Below are 18615 nucleotides of genomic sequence, written 5' to 3'. Positions count from 1 at the left end.
AGTATTATAATTAATTAACCATTATTTTTATTATATTATGATCATAATTAGTACTCCATATTAGCTATTGTAAGAAGCAAATAAAAAAGGAGTAGAGATATTGAACCTCCACCAATTCTAGTGAAAATGCCTTGATATCTTCTTTCATAACCACTAAACCAAAATGATAGCAATGTACGCATATCTAAAATTATTATTATAACCGAGATTTTTGGGGGGACCAAGGCCCACCCCTACCCCCCTTATAATCCGCCTATGGTAATGCCAGGAAGAGGTGAGTAATCCTCTAAGCTCCTTAGTTGGACGATAAAACCTTCAAGGAAATAACATGGTAAATCATTAAAAATATGTATTTACAATTTATACCGGGCTATATTGTTCGAGGATGTACATAGTAACATATCAATCAATATGAGTTTTAAAGATTAAGATTCATGGACCATCATCCATTTTTTCATCATCAGAGACAGGTGCATACTTCTTTACCTCTTCTTCATGCACTATCCCAAGAGCACTTTTTAGAGTTTCCAATTGGTTTTGCTTACGTGCTGCCACTTTCGAATTTACTTTGTGAGTATGTGAGGGTATTTTAGGCATTTGACTAACCAAGATTTCACACTACTTACTGTATCGCGAAGATTCACATGACGAAGATAAGCACGTTGAAGATTTGCACCCTTTAAATTGGCATTGGTCAACTTTGCACCCTGAAATAGGAAAACAGATTTAAATAGGCAAGTTTTGACGATAAAGAAAAATGAAAGCAGCATTATTTAATTTACACTCAACAGAACTCGAATAGCTATACCTTTAGATTGGCTCCTTCCAGATTTGCATTTGTAAGATCAGCGGTCTGAAAATATAGAATGAAAGATATCAGCCAGTCGTCAACGTACTAACAAAGCAAGTAAAAGTAGCAAAAATATTTACAATTACAGCACATATATAGACATGGGATTTTATGCTTTCATTCACTAAATGGAAGAAAGGATTACATAAATAGATACTATACTAAAAATCTTCCATAAAACAAAGTAAGTTGATCTGGTTGGTTTGGTAACGGGTCAAAATGAGTAAGATTATACAGGCCGGTTTTGGCTGACTTGAATTTTTATTGTTTGGTACTTTGGTCCAAATAATAATTAATCAAATAATATAATTTTTTGAATTAAATTGTTAAATTAAGAGTTCGTGAATTAAAAGCAACTTTGGGAGACTTCCCATTTAAGGCTGTTCAACCTGTTTTGAAAGTTAATTTTACTTTTTACCCGTTTGACCCATTACAGATAGAACAAAACTGGATCGACCCACTTTGGAGACCACATCTAATGTATTCTCTATTGTGCTATCAACCATTACTTACACATACCTGTAAATGAGCAGAGCGCAGGTCCGCACCACAGAAGCTACAATCTATCAGGCAAGCATCTGCAAAAATTATCAATTATTTATTTGAGAACTAATACAGTTGGATTAAGGGATATTATAATGTAATTTTTTAATCTAATGGTAATTAAGAGAGTTTTGAAAACATTTATTAGCTAATCGAGACTCTCTTTTAATGTATATAGTGATTATTATTATTATTATTATTATTATTATTATTATTATTATTATTATATTATTATTATTATTATTATTATTATTATTATATTATTATTATTATTATTATTATTATTATTATTATTATTATTATTATTTATTATTTATTATTTATTTATTATTTTATTATATAAGTTATAACAAAAGGTTAATACACAGTTCCGTTTCATTCCTTCTCAACTCAAGAGCACAAAGAACAAAAACTGTTTCATTTTCCTTTCCGTTCCCTCCTTTTTTTCATCCCTCCCTTTCTTCTCCTTTCATCTACAACGTGAGTAAATTGTTATATAAAAACTACCTTTCCAGCTTATGTCATTTAAAACAGATCATCCAATGATAAATGAGCCCCATTAATGAACAAAATGGGGCAAACAACATATGGGTTTATTTCTTAAAACTCTGAACGACTATTTACTTGTAGCTTAAAGGGCTCAGGTAAATACTCAACTTATTTGGTCATTTGAAAAACTACAGTTGCCACCATCTTTCTTTTTCTTAATCCAACTGTTCCTAATCTTACCCCTCTCCTTTTCTTTTTGTGTCAACCGTTATATACATATTATTATATCCTCAAAAGAACTCAAATCATCAGTATAGATGCTCCCCGTCAACATCAACCCGGCAACAAAAATGGTCAAAATTGAGTCAACAACAATCCAGTGTTATAATATGTTTATAGAAAGAAGTATGAAAAACCTATGTTATATCGTCAAAGCAATTGTGTGATTTGTCAAACAAATTGTTATGTTATTTTTTATATTTATTTGGCTTATACGTATAGTAATAGTAATATAGTAATAGTATAGTATTAATTATTGAATGAAAAGTAAAGAAATAACAGTTATTCAAGTAAAGAGACAAATTTGCCATTTACATCATTCAGAATATTCATTCCGTAATAAAAGTAAACATCTTTTTATCACTGTCGGATTATTTCATATTGCTATCTACATCGTATACCCATCTATATGGATAACATTATTTTTGTTTTTATAAAAAGGTCAACAAGCCCTAACACAATTACAACCTAGTTTGACTAGTTAACATAAAAGAATCACCTTACCACTTTTGGTATTATAGCCACACACACACCCAAAAAAAAAAAAAAAAAAATCGGCTAGTAACCATATGAAGTTCTAAAATACACAATTAAATAACGTAACCTTTAAAGTAGGTTAACATCATATACAAGTAGCTGTCTTTAGATTACCAACTTTAAATAAATTAATGACAAGTGGCAACTATACCGGATGGTAGTTATTGGATGTCAAATAATACTTTCCTAAGTAAAACCAGATCCTTTGACGAACCAATCCAAGCTAATGTCTATTAGAACTCAGCTAAACGAGCATAAAAGGATAAATGAGTTATTTATGTAGCTAAATACAATTTAAAGAGTTATCGTCATACTTAACGTTAAGGTTATGCATTAATGTGAAGCTATTGCTAATAAAATACTCCGTAGTATATGAAGAGGTTTGTATGAAATTTCATATAACTATTTAGCAGCGGAAGCATGTACAACAACTTTTAAACCTTTCAAAAACTCTCATCAAGGATCAAATTGCATGTTGTTAAGAAAACTAAATAATAAATAGTGAGTTTAAAGACTAAAACCTTTGAAGACTTTGAACTTGAGAAGAAATAGATGCTTAGGATTTAGGAGCTAAAATAGCCTGCCTCTATCGGTAATCCACACTTGAGCAAAGTTTCAATACCAAATGGATGATAGTCCTTCTCAACCAATAATAAGTGAAAAACAAGATGAAGAACAATCTTGTTCCTTATTGTCTTATACAACTATCTTGCACTAACTACTAACTCTTTTACTACTAAAAGAAATACTTAAAAGTTATTTTTGAGAGTTGCTTGCATGAGAGAAAAGATGATGGAATACTCTTTATCATCCTTTCAAGTGTACGTATATGTATATCAATTGTATGCAAGTTTTTATTTTTATTTTTATTTTAGCAAGTGCTATTACACTCGTACAATATAATAGTTAAAGTTAACAATAATGCTAGACAAATGATGACATAAGGTTATAATTATTCTTCCACCAACTCCATATACAAAGATGGTGTGTAAAGGTCTCCATTACATGATCCACTTCTTTAACTTAATCCATTCATTTGTCTTATATATTTGTCAAACAAATTAACATAATCTTAAATGTTACTTGCAACATTACTTGACTATGTGCATATATTGATACTTCACTACACATAATTATTTCATCCAAATAATAATGTTCATAAAAATTTTTGGTTGATCATATTTAAATCACATTTAAATTTATACTTGGTAGATAATGCTCTTTGTGTGTGACCCTATAAGTTTATATGTTATTAGTAGTGTAAACATAAGTTGTGTCTTGGGCATTAATAACCAACAATCTCTCACTTGCACAAGATTCAACATATGTCAACACAGACAGTGGTAAACGTTTAGCAACATGCCACTGCCCCTAACAACACATGAAAATGTGTCATTCCGAGCATCCATTGATTCTTAAGTTAAACCTTCAAATCAATATATAGGTAAGGTATCAGTTATCCCTTTGTTACTTACATCACGTTGAACATGAGACATGGATAGCAATCAATCTCATATTTAGCTCATACATTATGTTACTCGATCAAGATTGAAAATGATAAAACAAACACCATTGAATATATCAATATAGTTTGAGCGTGGCCACGCATCTTAATCAATTTAAATCATCGAGGGGCCCATAGATGTCAATCTCTCATCCAGATGAGAGGAACAAATCTCGTCTAGACTACACACGTCTCTCATGTTTCTCATATTATACTTAACAATAGCTTTTATGATTGCCTGGCTAAATAACAATGTTTGACTATGTCAAAGTATAACAATACTCACACTTAAGACCCAATATGTATTCACGATCTAAGGATATAAAGATATTACAATTTTCAAGAATCACTTATGACATCGATCCATGAAGTGATCTTGAAAGCGGGTCATGTCCAATGTTTATTCTTCAATAAACATAGGTGAATTTGGTTGCAACTCCCTTGCTCTACTTTCATCTTCATGAAAGTCAACCAACTTATTCACATTAGTCTTAACTCACAACTATTCCCATAGTTGTGATCGACTATAGACGTTTTTGAATAACGGGGTTATTCAAGGATTTAAACATACTAATAAAGAACACAAAAATTATTAATGAGTATGATTATCTCCAAATACATCATATCATTTAATATAAATGTTGCATAAATGTTCAAAATATCATAATATTAAATTACAAATCATTCCAATCATTAACATTACGAAGCCCTATGCACCGAGCATGACCCTCGTGTTTTGATTGTGCCAAAGCCTTTGTAAAAGGATCAGCAAGGTTTTGATCTGTGTGAACTTTGCGAATACAAACATCTCCATTTCCCACTATGTGACGTATATAGTGGAATCTCCTAAGGATATGTTTGGTGCTGTGATGCGATCTAGGTTCTTTTGCTTGAGCAATAGCACCATTGTTGTCGCAAAATATTTCTATAGGGTCTTCTATGCTTGGCATCACCCCTAAATCAGCAATGAACTTTTTCATCCACGCAGCCTCTTGTGCTGCCTCCGATGCAGCAATGTATTCAGCTTCTGTAGTAGATTGTGCAACTACTTTCTGCTTAGAACTTTTCCAAGTTATAGCTCCTCCATTCAAGATAAAGACATATCCAGATTGTGATCGTGAATCATCTCTATCAGTTTGGAAGCTAGCATCTGTGTAGCACTTTACAGTAAGATCTTCTTCCACACCACCATAAATCAAGAACATATCTTTAGTCCTTCTCAAATACTTTAGGATGTTCTTGACAGCCATCCAGTGGCTTTCACTGGATTTTGTTGGTATCTACTCGTCATGCACAAAGCATACGATACGTCAGGTCTTGTGCATAACATGGCATACATAATGGATCCAATTTCAGAAGCATATGGAGTTCCATTCATTCGTCTAAGCTCATCATTTGTGCTAGGACTTTGAGAGTTGCTCAATATTGTACCATGTGACATTGGCAAAAATCCGTGTTTGGAATCTTGCACTTTGAATCTTTTTAGAATCTTTTCAATATATTCACTTTGGCTTAAACCGATTAACCGCTTTGATCTATCTATATGAATTTTTATTCCTAGAATATAAGCAGTATCGCCAAGGTCTTTCATTTGAAAATACTTCCCAAGCCAAGACTTTACCTTTTGTAAAGTTGGGATGTCATTTCCAATAAGTAGTATATCATCTACATATAAGATTAAAAATACTACTATGCTCCCACTAGCCCTTTTGTAAACACATGGCTCATCTTCATTTTTGATAAAATCAAACTCTTTTATTTTCTCATCAAAACGAAGATTTCAGCTTCTAGATGCTTGCTTTAATCCGTAAATGGCTCTTTTAAGCTTACACACTTTATTAGGATACTTAGGATTTACAAAACTTTCTGGTTGTTCCATATAGACATCTTTACTTAAGTGTCCATTAAGGAATGCGGTTTTGACATCCATTTTCCATATCTCATAGTCATAATATGCGGCTATGGCAATGAGTATTCTAATTGATTTTAGCATGGCTACTGGAGAGAAAGTTTCGTCATAGTCAATACCATGAGTTTGAGTGAAACCTTTCACCACTAGTCTTGCCTTAAATGTATGTACATTTCAATCCATATCGGTTTTCTTCTTGAAAATCCATTTGCTCCCAACAGCCTTGCTGTCAGGAGGTAGATCAACTAAGTCCCATAGTCATACATGGACTGCATCTCGCCATTCATGGCTTCATGCCATTTCTTAGATTCAGGATCTAATGTAGTATCTTTGTAGTTAGTGGGCTCACTTTCATCCACCAAGAAAATTTCATCATATCTTTCGGGACTATGACGAGGTCTACTAGATCTACGAATGTCTTGTGTTACTTCAGGTTCCTGAATTGTTCAGGTTCTTCAACAGTTTGTTGATAGCTAGTGCCAACTTCAGGTGTGATATTTTGTGGTTCTTGAATTTCTTCAAGTTCTACATTACTCCCACTTGCTTTATTTAATAGAAACTCTTTTTCAAGAAAAGTAGCTTGTCTAGAAACAAACACTTTGTTCTCGGTAGGATTGTAGAAATAATATCCTATAGAATCCTTTGGGTATCCCACAAAAATGCATTTGATAGATCTGGGATCAAGTTTGTTGGAAGTTTCTTGTCGAACATGAGCTTCGCAACCCCAAACTTTCAAATAAGATAAATTTGGAACCTTTCCATGCCATAACTTGTATGGTGCCTTATTAACCTTTTTGGTTGGTACCATATTTAATATGCGAGAAGCAGATAATAAGTCATAGGTCCAGAAGGATGGAGGAAGTGAAGTATGATTCATCATAGATCGAACCACATCAAGTAGGGTTCGATTCCTCCACTCAGAAACAACATTATGTTGTGGTGTTCCAGGTGGAGTGCGTTGTGAAATAATTCCACAATTCTTTAGATGATCGTCAAACTCTTGACACAAGTACTCACCTCCTCGATCTGATCGAAGAACCTTTATCGTTTTGCCTAGCTGATTTTGAACCTCATTTTGAAACACTTTGAACGTTTCAAATGCCTCATGTTTATGTTTCAATAAGTAAACATAACCAAATCTACTAAAATCATCAGTAAATGTAATGAAGTCTCTTTCACCATTTCTTGACATAGTTCTAAAAGGACCGCATACATCGAAATGTATAAGTCCCAAAAGATCCTTTGCTCTTTCTCCGGAACCGGAGAAAGGTGCCTTTGTCATCTTCCCGCTTAAACAAGATTCACATACATCAAATGACTCAGAGTTAGTTGATTTTAAAATTCCATCAGATTGGAGTTTGGTTATGCGTTTCTTATTTATGTGACCAAGACAACAATACCATAGATAAGTTTGATTTAAGTCATGCTTGGATCTTTTGGTGTTTATGTTATACATAGAACTATTATTGGATGAATCTTGTATGTCAACTTCATATATGCCATTGTGAGGCCGTGCCTCAAAATAAAAAAACATCTTTATTGAAAACTGAAATATTACCATTAGAAAAAGCATACGAGTAACTAGATTCATACAAACGTGCAGCTGAAATAATGTTCCTAGTTAGACTAGGGACATAATAACAATTATTTAATATTAAGTACAGGCCATTTGGTAATAAAAGTTCATAAATGCCTATTGCTACGACCGCAACATGTGCTCTGTTGCTAACATGCAATACCAAATCGCCTGATTTTAGCTGCTTAATCTTTCTTAGTCCCTGGACATTATTACAAATGTGAGTTCCACAACCAGTATCAAACACCCATGAATTACTAGAGAAAGCAAATAGTTCTATCATATAGATACCTGAAGTGCTAGCATTGTTGGCCTTTGTCTTCTTCAGCTCTGCAAGGTAAGTCAGGCAGTTTCGCTTCCAATGACCAATTTCTCCTATCAAATACCCATGAATTACTAGAGAAAGCAAATAGTTCTATCATATAGATACCTGAAGTGCTAGCATTGCTGGCCTTTGTCTTCTTCAGCTCTGCAAGGTAAGTCAGGCAGTTTTGCTTCCAATGACCAATTTCTCCACAATGGAAACAAGTGGCATATTTGGCAGGTTTTTCTTTCTTCTTGACAGAATCCTTTGGGACAAACTTTTTGCCTTTATAGTTGCCTTGACTCTTAGGTTTGCCTTTACCTTTGCCTTTGGCTTGTGGCTTTTAGATTTTTCCTTCCCGAATCATGAGGACTTCAGAGGTTTTGGATGGAATATTCTTCTCGGCAGTCTTAAGCATTAAATGCAACTCCGAGATAGATTTCTCCCAAATGTTCATATTGTAGTTCAAAATGAACTGGTCATATGACTTTGGTAGTGAGTTGAGGATTAAGTCTATTGCCAACTCAGGACCAATGGAAGATCCAAGCCTCTCAAGCTGATCTATGTAGCTCTTCATTTTCAGAACATAAGAGCTTACAGATGTCCCCTCTGCCATCTTGCATGCGTGTAACGCTCTGACAGTTTCAAAGCGTTGTTGCCTAGCTTGTTGTTGAAACATTTCCTTTAGCTGCTTAAGCATCTCAAAGGCATCATGATGTTCCAGGTCCTTTTGCAAGTCTGGAATCATGGTGGCTAACATGAGGCATGCTACCTCTGTGGAGTCATCCTTGTGTTTAGTCCAAGCATCTCAGATGCTCTTTGTGGCATTAGCAGGGGGTTCCTCGGGAACGGGTCCATCAAGTATATACGACTTCTTTTCAACTTTGAGACCAATTCTGAAATTACGATACCAGTCTAAGAAGTTCGTATCATTGAGTTTTTCCTTCTCTAAGACAGATCTTAGAGAAAGGTGGTGAACAGGTGTAGTTGCATTGGGTGACATCTACAGAATTAACAAAGTTCTTTTAGTATTTTAATATTTGATCCATTAATAATTAATTACCCTAACTTTCTTAGGAAAAATTAATTTGTTAAAGGCTAGAATCCAAGTTACATTTAACCTTGAGTGGTTGGCTGATGCTCTCTCCACTAAGTTTAAATCAACAAGGTAGGTAGCGATTACCAATTGCAAGTCTAATACAATTTCTATATCTTAATGGGATCCTTAATAACAATTGTCAACTGGTATGTTTAATCCCATCTATACCTTGGGCCTCTTGTGTTTGGCTGATGCTCTCTCCACAAGAAGCACCAATTAAGTTATCCTATTTAAAAACTATGATGTTCGGCCCAAGACTGTCATGGGAATCGCGAAACACCATCTCGGTAATCACAAGACAACCGTGGTGGTTGGCTGATGCTCTCTCCACAACGACGTACAAATGACAAGCGAGTGTCTTAAAAAAGGATGGCATAAACTTACATTTTAAATGGGATTTTGTGTTTTGTATTATTTCAATTTGACAAAACATTTCGTATAATAATTGTTGCATGCATTCAATAATATATTATACGTATACTTTTAGATAAAATCATATTTTATATGTTGGTCTTGAGTTTATAGAATCTCTATTTTAGTCACTCACGGCGTGTTCAATTTTAAACTAATATCCTATATTAATATATATATATATATATATATATATATATATATATATATATATATATATATATATATATATATATATATATATATATATATATATATATATATTGAGCGCGCTAACTTAAGGCCAATTCTAGTTTCTAATAAAACTCATTTTATTTAAAACTTTATACAAGAGTTTGGTTTAAATTTATTAAATTCATAATTTTTAAAAATTCATAATTTTAATGTTATCTTTGAGCTTTATGTAAAAACTTCTTTTTATTAAAACTCATTTTATACTTTTAAGAAAAACCATTCTAAAAATATATATAAATTTACCAAACTCTTATTTGTCTTTGATTTGTTAAAAAAAAATATTTTCTAGCATGCAAATATCCTATATTCAAACATGCAACATACAAATATAAGCACAACAATTAATAGGTGCATAGCCAAGCCTTTTCCTAATCAGTTTTCGTGAGCCAAACGATGGGACCGGGACAATCTAGGGACATAACAAATATCCATGCTTCATTGTAATGTCTTGAAGCTCCCACTTGCCTAGTCAACGTTTGGTGTTGCAAATGGCTCCAAAATTGCTTAGAACTCTATCTTAAATTTTCTTCATGTCTTGTTACATTTTTATAGATAAAATATACAAGTCTACACTAATACTTTTACATCTCAAAATTAAACAAAACATGAAAAATAAAATTATTACAAACCATTATAAATGAAAGAATAATTTACAACCCAATCGAATTTCAACACAAACAAACATCACAAAATGGTCTAAAGGCTTTCTATGCATCATGCAACTTAATATATCAAGTAGTATATATATATATATATATATATATATATATATATATATATATATATATATATATATATATATATATATATATATAGTAACTTCTACAACCATACATGCATGTAAAAGGAATGGTTGTAGCAAATAAAATAATTAAGTTGTATTTTAGAAATCTACAACTTTTCCTTTTTAGAAAAAAAAGTTATTCATTTCTAATAATAAGAACAAGTTCTTATTGTATATAACATAAGTTTCTTAACACATGCAAAAGCGGCTCTTGTACCACTGAAGGGGTTTGTATGAAATTTCATAAAACTATTTAGCAGCGGAAGCATGTACAATAATTTTTAAACCTATCAAAAACTCCCCACCAAGGATCCAATTGCATGTTGTTAAGAAAACTAAATAATAAATAGTGAGTTTAAAGACCACAACCTTTGAAGACTTTGAACTTGAGAAGAAATAGATGCTTAGGATGTAGGAGCCAAAATAGCCTCCCTCTATCGGTAATCCACACTTGAGCAAAGTTCCAATACCAAATGGATGCTAGTTGATGTTAAAGCGAAGGGGTACAAAATAGCTATATTTTTGCTACGAAATACTATTGAATACGATACAATTTTACACAAGTTATTTATTTATTTATAGAGTGAATATACCTAAATCTTGCTACAACACTTATAGGCAGTGTACCTAATCGTACAGTAGTGTAGTTTTTAGTAAGTCTGGTTCGTTCCACAGGGAGCTAGCCAAGTTTAACGCTATATTTTTAAAAACTATATTTGTAAATATATAAATATATATATAAGTAGTATTATTATTCTAAAAGAGGGTTTTTACCGTTTAATGACCGGTTTGTCGATTTTAAAACTTTAGTCGCAGTTAAGACCTAATGTAAAATATTAAAAAATAAAACTTAATTTAAAGCGTAAAGTAAATGACGATAATAAAATTTGCGATAATTAAAAATGCGATAAATGAAATGACAGTAAATAAAAGTTGCGATAATTGAAAATTACAATAATTAAAAGTGCGATAAATAAAATGACAGTAAATAAAAGTGCGATAAAATATGAAATAAAGGAATTATGCTTATTTAAACTTCCGTAATCATGATGTTCGACGTGTTGATTTTAGTTTATTACCATGGGTTAATTGTCCTTTGTCTTGGATTATTCGATATGCCCATCTGGTTTTTGTCCATAACAGTCCATCAGTCATAAATATAAAGTGCGAGTGTCCTCGTCAAATTATCCTTATATCCGAAGTTAAATATTCCAACTAATTGGGGACTTAAACTGTAACAAGGTCATAATACATTGTTTAATAATTACACCAGGATATCGACTGCGTGTAACCCAAGGTTTTAATACTTTATTAACAATTACGCCAAGTGTCCTTGTACATAATTCACCCCTGTTTTAATGAGTCCATTGACTATTAATCCATTCCCGTGTCCGGTCAAATGAACGATTATTAGTACTTATAAATATCCCGCCCATCGTGTCTGATCGAGTGTATGTGGTTATTTATAATTACGTCCAATTGTAATTTTTATATTAAATTAACGAACTATCATTCAATTAAACAAATATAAAGATCATTAATAGCTCATAGTCTAATTTCCACAAGTGTCGTTCTTTTGTCCAAACCCCAATTATGGTCCAAAGCCCAATTACCCCGTCTTTAATATTTTAGCCCAACGTCACGATTACTTCGATTTAAATAAGCATAATAATAACTTAGCTACGAGACATTAATTTAAAAAGGTTGAACATAACTTACAATGATTAATAATAGTATAGCGTTACACGGACAGAATTTCGACTTACACACTTACAACATTCGCTAACATACCCTTATTATTATTAATCTTAAATTAAAATTAAAATTATAAATTATATATATATATATATATATATATATATATATATATATATATATATATATATATATATATATATATCGTGACAGATAGAGAGGATAGAAAAAGATGTGTGAATTTCGGCCAAAACACGAGAACTTTATAGGACCTGACCTCACTGTTGCTGCCATACAATCGCATGGGTTTATAACTGCCAGGCCATGCGATCGCATGGCCCCCTGGGACAGTTCACATTTGCTTGTTTTCTTGTTGCCAACGGTTTTAATATATAATATAATATATATATAATTTTTAGAATTAATTATATATTATATTATATTCATGTGCATAGTTGATTTGTAATTTTTAGTCCGTTGCGTCGAGCGTTGAGAGTTGACTCTGGTACCGGTTCCGGATTTTCGAATGCCCTTTCGTACTATTTAATATCTTGTACTTTGCGTTTCGCGGCTCGTACTCTTGTAACTTTTAGACGTTTCTCATCAATAATTTGAACCACTTTGATTGTACTTTGTACTTTTTAGCTTTTTGGTCGTTTGCGTCTTCAATTCGTCGAATCTGTCTTTTATCTTCACCTTTTATTATTTAAACGAATATCACTTGTAAATAGAACAATTGCAACTAAAAGCTTGTCTTTCTTGAGGGATAATGCTATGAAATATATGTTCGTTTTTAGCATTATCACTAGTCCTTCTCAACCAATAATAAGTGAAAAACAAGATGAAGAACAATCTTGTTCCTTATTGTCTTATACAACTATCTTACACTAACTACTAACTCTTTTACTACTAAAAGAAATACTTAGAAGTTATTTTTGAGAGTTGCTTGCATGATAGAAAAGATGATGGAATACTCTTTATCATCCTTTCAAGTATACGTATATGTATATCAAGTGAATGCAAGTTTTTTTTTGTTTTTTTATTTTAGCAAGTGCTATTACACTCATACAATATAATAGTTAAAGTTAACAATAATGCTAGACAAATGATGGCATAAGGTTATAATTATTCTTCCACCAACTCCATATACAAAGATGGTGTGTAAAGGTCTCCATTACATGATCCACTTCTTTAACTTAATCCATTCATTTGTCTCATATATTTGTCAAACAAATTAACATAATCTTAAATGTTACTTGCAATATTACTAGACTATGTGCATATATTGATACTTCACTACACATAATTATTTCATCCAAATAATAATGTTCATACAAATTTTTGGTTGATCATATTTAAATCACATTTAAATTTATACTTGGTAGATAATTGCTCTTTGTGTGTGACCTTATAGGTTTATATGTTATTAGTAGTGTAAACATTAGTTGTGTTTTGGGCATTAACAACCAACAGCATATTCAACATCCAATCGTATAAAAGCTAGCCCACACATGAGATTCTTAAAGTTAAAACCCATAGCCTAAAGCTCAAGAAAATGACAACCTTACTTAATCAAATGTATCTAATCTAATAGTATTAGTATAAAATATAAAAATGAAATAAACATGTACTTGGAGCAGTTAACTCGACAGCAAACAAGTTATAGCCCTATTGAACAATATAAAGTGGAAATTAAAAAATAAATAAATAAATAAATAAGAATTGATATATATGTTGGAGGTTAGGGGTTAAGTCCTTTTAGTCACCAAAATGAAATTATTTTATTTGGTAAAGGGGTATTTCTGTCAAGTTACATAATCGTATTCATGTTCCTTGATCAATTTCATTTGTCTTAAATAGTCCACTTTTTAGACTTGCTCATGATTAAAGGTAGAAGTGTTGGTGATACAGTTGTTCATGATTAAATCGCCCATCGTCGAAACTCGTTTGCTATCCAAATCATCAGTGTTGCAAAACTCGGATTAATCGGCCGAGTAATCGGCGATTAATCGGCTGGAAGAGCTTAACGATTAATCGGTTAGAGAATCGCCAAAAAATCAGTCAACAAAAGTCAACGCATCTAAAAAGTTAATGTACGTTATTTTTCTAGGGTTTCTTCAACAGCTATGCAATTACTATCCTTTGTAGGAGCAATAGTAAAGATCACCCTATAATTTTTCTGTCTGGCACAAGGTCCTGTCTTTGACCATGCTATGCAACCACCGTTCTTACGGTTGACACCCGATTTGGTTCAGGTGACCTAATGAATTCCTGGTGAATTCCTAGGATTTTACGTTCAATGGTAATGAACGCATTGAAAATGGGTTTTCAGAAAACAAGTCGGTTTGTAATTTGATCAAAATATTTTCTCGTTCAAGCTCGAGTTTAGATATCATCGAATTCCATCAGTTTGTAATTCTCAATCTTTAAAAGTCAATCTCAAGGATTGAGTAATATCAGTCTTAAAAGCTGATTTTTGATCTTTAAGGAGATTATCCTTTCTGGGGATCTGATTCATTAGTCTTATAAGCTAATTTGCATGGTGCCCCCATTGTACGAGACAGATCCTCTCATGGTTAGGATAAGTCTGACCACTTGGCGACCCTGTTTGATGCTGAGGTCCGTGGATTTCCAGCTGATTTTCGAGAAAACTTTTCAAGGTTTTTCGTAGACTCTACAACTGGTCTGGACGACAACTTCCTGACCTAAATCAAGAAGCGCGTGTCTTTTTCTCTCGGAAGACTTTACTTCCTTTTAAATTTCATTTATATTACAATAAACTGGGTAAAACTGATTAATATCATCCAAAACAAAAGTATCTTCAATTATTTGTATAAAAATATGTGATATATATTCTAAATAACTTGGTAAATTTTTTCCACACTTGGCTTTTATTTTCCTTTCTTTTCCTTTTTATTTTCCTCTATTCCATTTTAAATGAATTCTAACATTTTGGGTTGTTTATCAATTTATGTCCTTTCTGAGGTAACAATAATTTCGGTGTTAACACCTAGTTTTATTGTTCATAAATATGTATAAACATAATTCTGAATTCATTTATTTGAAAATTTTGAACAATTTTACTAGAATTGGGCAGTCAGTATATAAGACTAGGGCTGTTCTTTATTATCAGAGAGCACTAGATTCTAATACAACTACTGCGTTACTAGTATTTTTAGTGGTAACCAAGTGTATAAGTCAAAAATTTTAAAAATCTGAAAGAATTTAACCCCTTCCCACACTTAAGATCTTGCAATGCCCTCATTTGCAAGAAATCAGTAACAATTTAAATTATTGAGGGTGATTAGCGTAGAAAAATGATTAAATTTTACCAAAGTTTCCAAACATATTGGCGTTTGTTTGTTGAATGATAAATGGTGCACATCATTTGTTCATTCCGTCTTGTTGTTACATCACATTTGTTTTTCGTTTTGTCGTCAAAATTAGTAGCTTTTGCTGAACTTAATGTCAATCTTTGAAAATGCGTTGTTTTACCCTGTTGTGTACATGAAATAAAATACATACAATACAAATATAAACATGCATGGTAATTTGAAATGAGACTTAACATCCCACTTTCAAATCAAATATGAAATATTAGTACAACATAATATAAAAAAAATTAAAACTTACATAAAAGTTCACAATATTATATGTTTAAACATAAATAAATAAAAATAATAAAAAGATAAAAATCATAGAAATCACCAACGGGAACTGTATCAATCTGGATAGGGGTTCCAGTTCATGTCGTCGGTCGGGTTCCACGGTTGGTTATAGGTGTACTGATAAGCCTGGTTAGGGTTGTAGAGAGTAAATGGTGGTCGCATATCGAGCTGGTGTGGAGGATAGTAAGCAGGTCGGGTCGGTACGTAGTTATTTGGTACCTGAGGTGATAGCTGGCTCATGATCTGATGCTGATGATAGTGCCATCTATCATGCTGTCGTTGCCTGGAATGCTCGTACACATTCTCGGCTTGCCACTGCTCGTACCGACTATGTCTAGCCTCGTTTGTCATTTCTACCTCATCTATACGCTGGTAAACGTCAGTCATAGCCTCCCTAATGACATCCCTAATGTCATCCGCTTCCTCCATTTCCTCATCTGAACCTCTCTCTACCTGAGGATGACGACCATCATATGGTACTGCCTGATTACGTCTGCTCTTTAATACCTTTGCACCCTGATAGACCTTCAATCCTAAAGTGTCAACCTGTTCCCTACACACCATCAGTGGACCCCCTTGATCCATATCTACACCCAAATACTCTCCAATGAGAGTAACAAAAATACCTCATCCTATTACTCCCCCGTCCTGTATTCCTGCCACCATTTTGGACAGATAAAACCAACACAGTAGGGGATATTAACAAAGCTTCTAGTGTTTCGAATACACTTAAGGTAAAATAAATCATGTAAGGTCATCTTCTCCTTGTTTTTACCTCTTTGTGTAATCGAATTAGCTAAAAATCTATGTATAATACGAAGCTCTGCTTTGTTAATATCTAAATAGGAGTGTCTTCCTCCTAGCGTAAAAACATTATAATTTGACATACGCCTCCAGACGGCGTTCGCGTTAAAATTCCTATCTACCCGCTCCCCATGATAAATCAAATTTGTACAATCAGGTAGTAGTAATTCACCATTAGTGTAAATCTGTAAAGCCCTGGCCATGTCCAATATGGACATCCTATACATCCTACGGCCAAGTAAAAATCTGAGAAAATTCCTATCATCTAACCTAACTACATCCGTATTTAACGCTATAGTACTCATAAGCTCAACACACCATTCCTTATATACAGGCATAAGAATGGTGAATAAACGTTCCCAATCGGGAAAAAAAGAGTTCCCATACCTTTAGATCAGATGCTGTCTAACTGAGTTAACTAGTTGGACCCTTTCCAAAGGCTCATAATCAATTACCCTCGGTACTTCTACATTTTTCATTACCAGTTTGAATTTGTTACTTTGATACGTCGGGTAATCTCTCCAGCTTCGATCAAATCTCAAATTAGGATGCAACTGTTCTTCATGAATCGTTGGGTGTTCTATTATTGGATGAATCGGAAATTGTACATAGGCATTAACATATTCTTGTTATAGATCATAGTACGGTATGTTTTGATCATTATGATATTGTTGTTCCTGTTGTTGTTCCTGTTCAGGTTCTGGTTCATATTGCATTTCTGGTTCAGGTTCCGGAGCAGGTTGTCTAGATGATGATGATGCACCATCAGTATCGGTATATCTCTGCAAAACACATTAAACACAAAATTTGTGCATCCAAATATGCATTAGTGTTAGCAAAATAACAACTTGAAACAATTACAATAACATGTTTAATCTATATTAAACTCATGCTCATTTTCATATTTTTATCAAATCTACACTTTTTCAAATAAGCATATATGAAAATGTTTACAAAGTTCATAAGCATTCTACTCAAATAACATGTCAAAATAATCATTACTAGCAATTAAACAAGTTTCAAATGGCATTTACATCAATTTAATCAAGTTCATGAATTTTAGACCTAAAAAGTCTACTTTAATTCTCAAAAATCATGTTTAGGATCAAAGTTTGGATCATTTAGCTACCTAAATATGTTACGCTACTTAATTTAGCAATAATTCATGACAAAAATCGGCCATAACCTGTTTATATCAAAAAGCCCCAAATTGCTCAAGAACGCAAACCCTAGATTTCTAAAAATTTTGAAGTTTTTGGCTTCAAATCATGTTAAATAGCATCAATCTAGGTTGTACATGCATAATATACTAACAATTTAACTCTAATTACACTAGAAATTAACAAAATCAAATTAGGTAAAATTTAGCTCAAGAACACTAAAACTGAAAATTTAAAGAGTTTAGGGGTGAAATTTTTACCTTCCTTGAAAAACTTCTGAAGAAAGACATGATTGTAGTTGATTTTAGGACGAAATTTGGTTGAATTTGATGAAAAATTGATGATTTTAGGGGTGTGTTTATGGATGTGTTCGTATGTATGTGTGTGTTTATGGAGAGCAGAAGCAGCTCGACTGACTTTTATGTTCCTGGCCAGATTTTAGGCCTCATGCGATCGCATGAGTTTACAGTTCAAACCCCATGCGATCGCATGGGGTTCAGGTTATATATATATATATATATATATATATATATATATATATATATATATATATATATATATATATATATATATATATATATATATATAAACCTTGTACTTATAAAACAAAAATTAAGTAAATTTAAAATTTTGTTTTCCTTTAGGACGAGGTCGTTTCAGATCGTTGTCCTAGTCCGTCCCTCGACAACATTTTAAAATTTGTCACTTTTTAAACGTTGTTTTAAAAGCAAAGATTTTTGAGTTTTTTAATGTTTTTGGGTATACTTTA

General features: G+C 32.6%; 1 long non-coding RNA gene across 1 annotated transcript; it reads right to left on the bottom strand.

Moving 5' to 3' along the window:
- Window positions 1-252: 252 nt before the first annotated feature.
- LOC139897286 (uncharacterized) lies at window positions 253-835 on the bottom strand. Its single transcript, XR_011776496.1, has 3 exons — window positions 809-835; window positions 627-707; window positions 253-313 (listed from the first exon to the last, which is right to left on the bottom strand). It is a non-coding gene; the product is annotated as an uncharacterized lncRNA (long non-coding RNA).
- Between the last annotated feature and the right edge of the window lie 17780 nt (window positions 836-18615).

Source organism: Rutidosis leptorrhynchoides, chromosome 3, assembly GCF_046630445.1.
Source record: "Rutidosis leptorrhynchoides isolate AG116_Rl617_1_P2 chromosome 3, CSIRO_AGI_Rlap_v1, whole genome shotgun sequence".
Taxonomy (NCBI): Eukaryota; Viridiplantae; Streptophyta; class Magnoliopsida; order Asterales; family Asteraceae; genus Rutidosis; species Rutidosis leptorrhynchoides.
The sequence above is the reverse complement of the archived record's forward strand: the minus strand, read 5'-3'. Positions and strand labels throughout refer to the sequence as shown.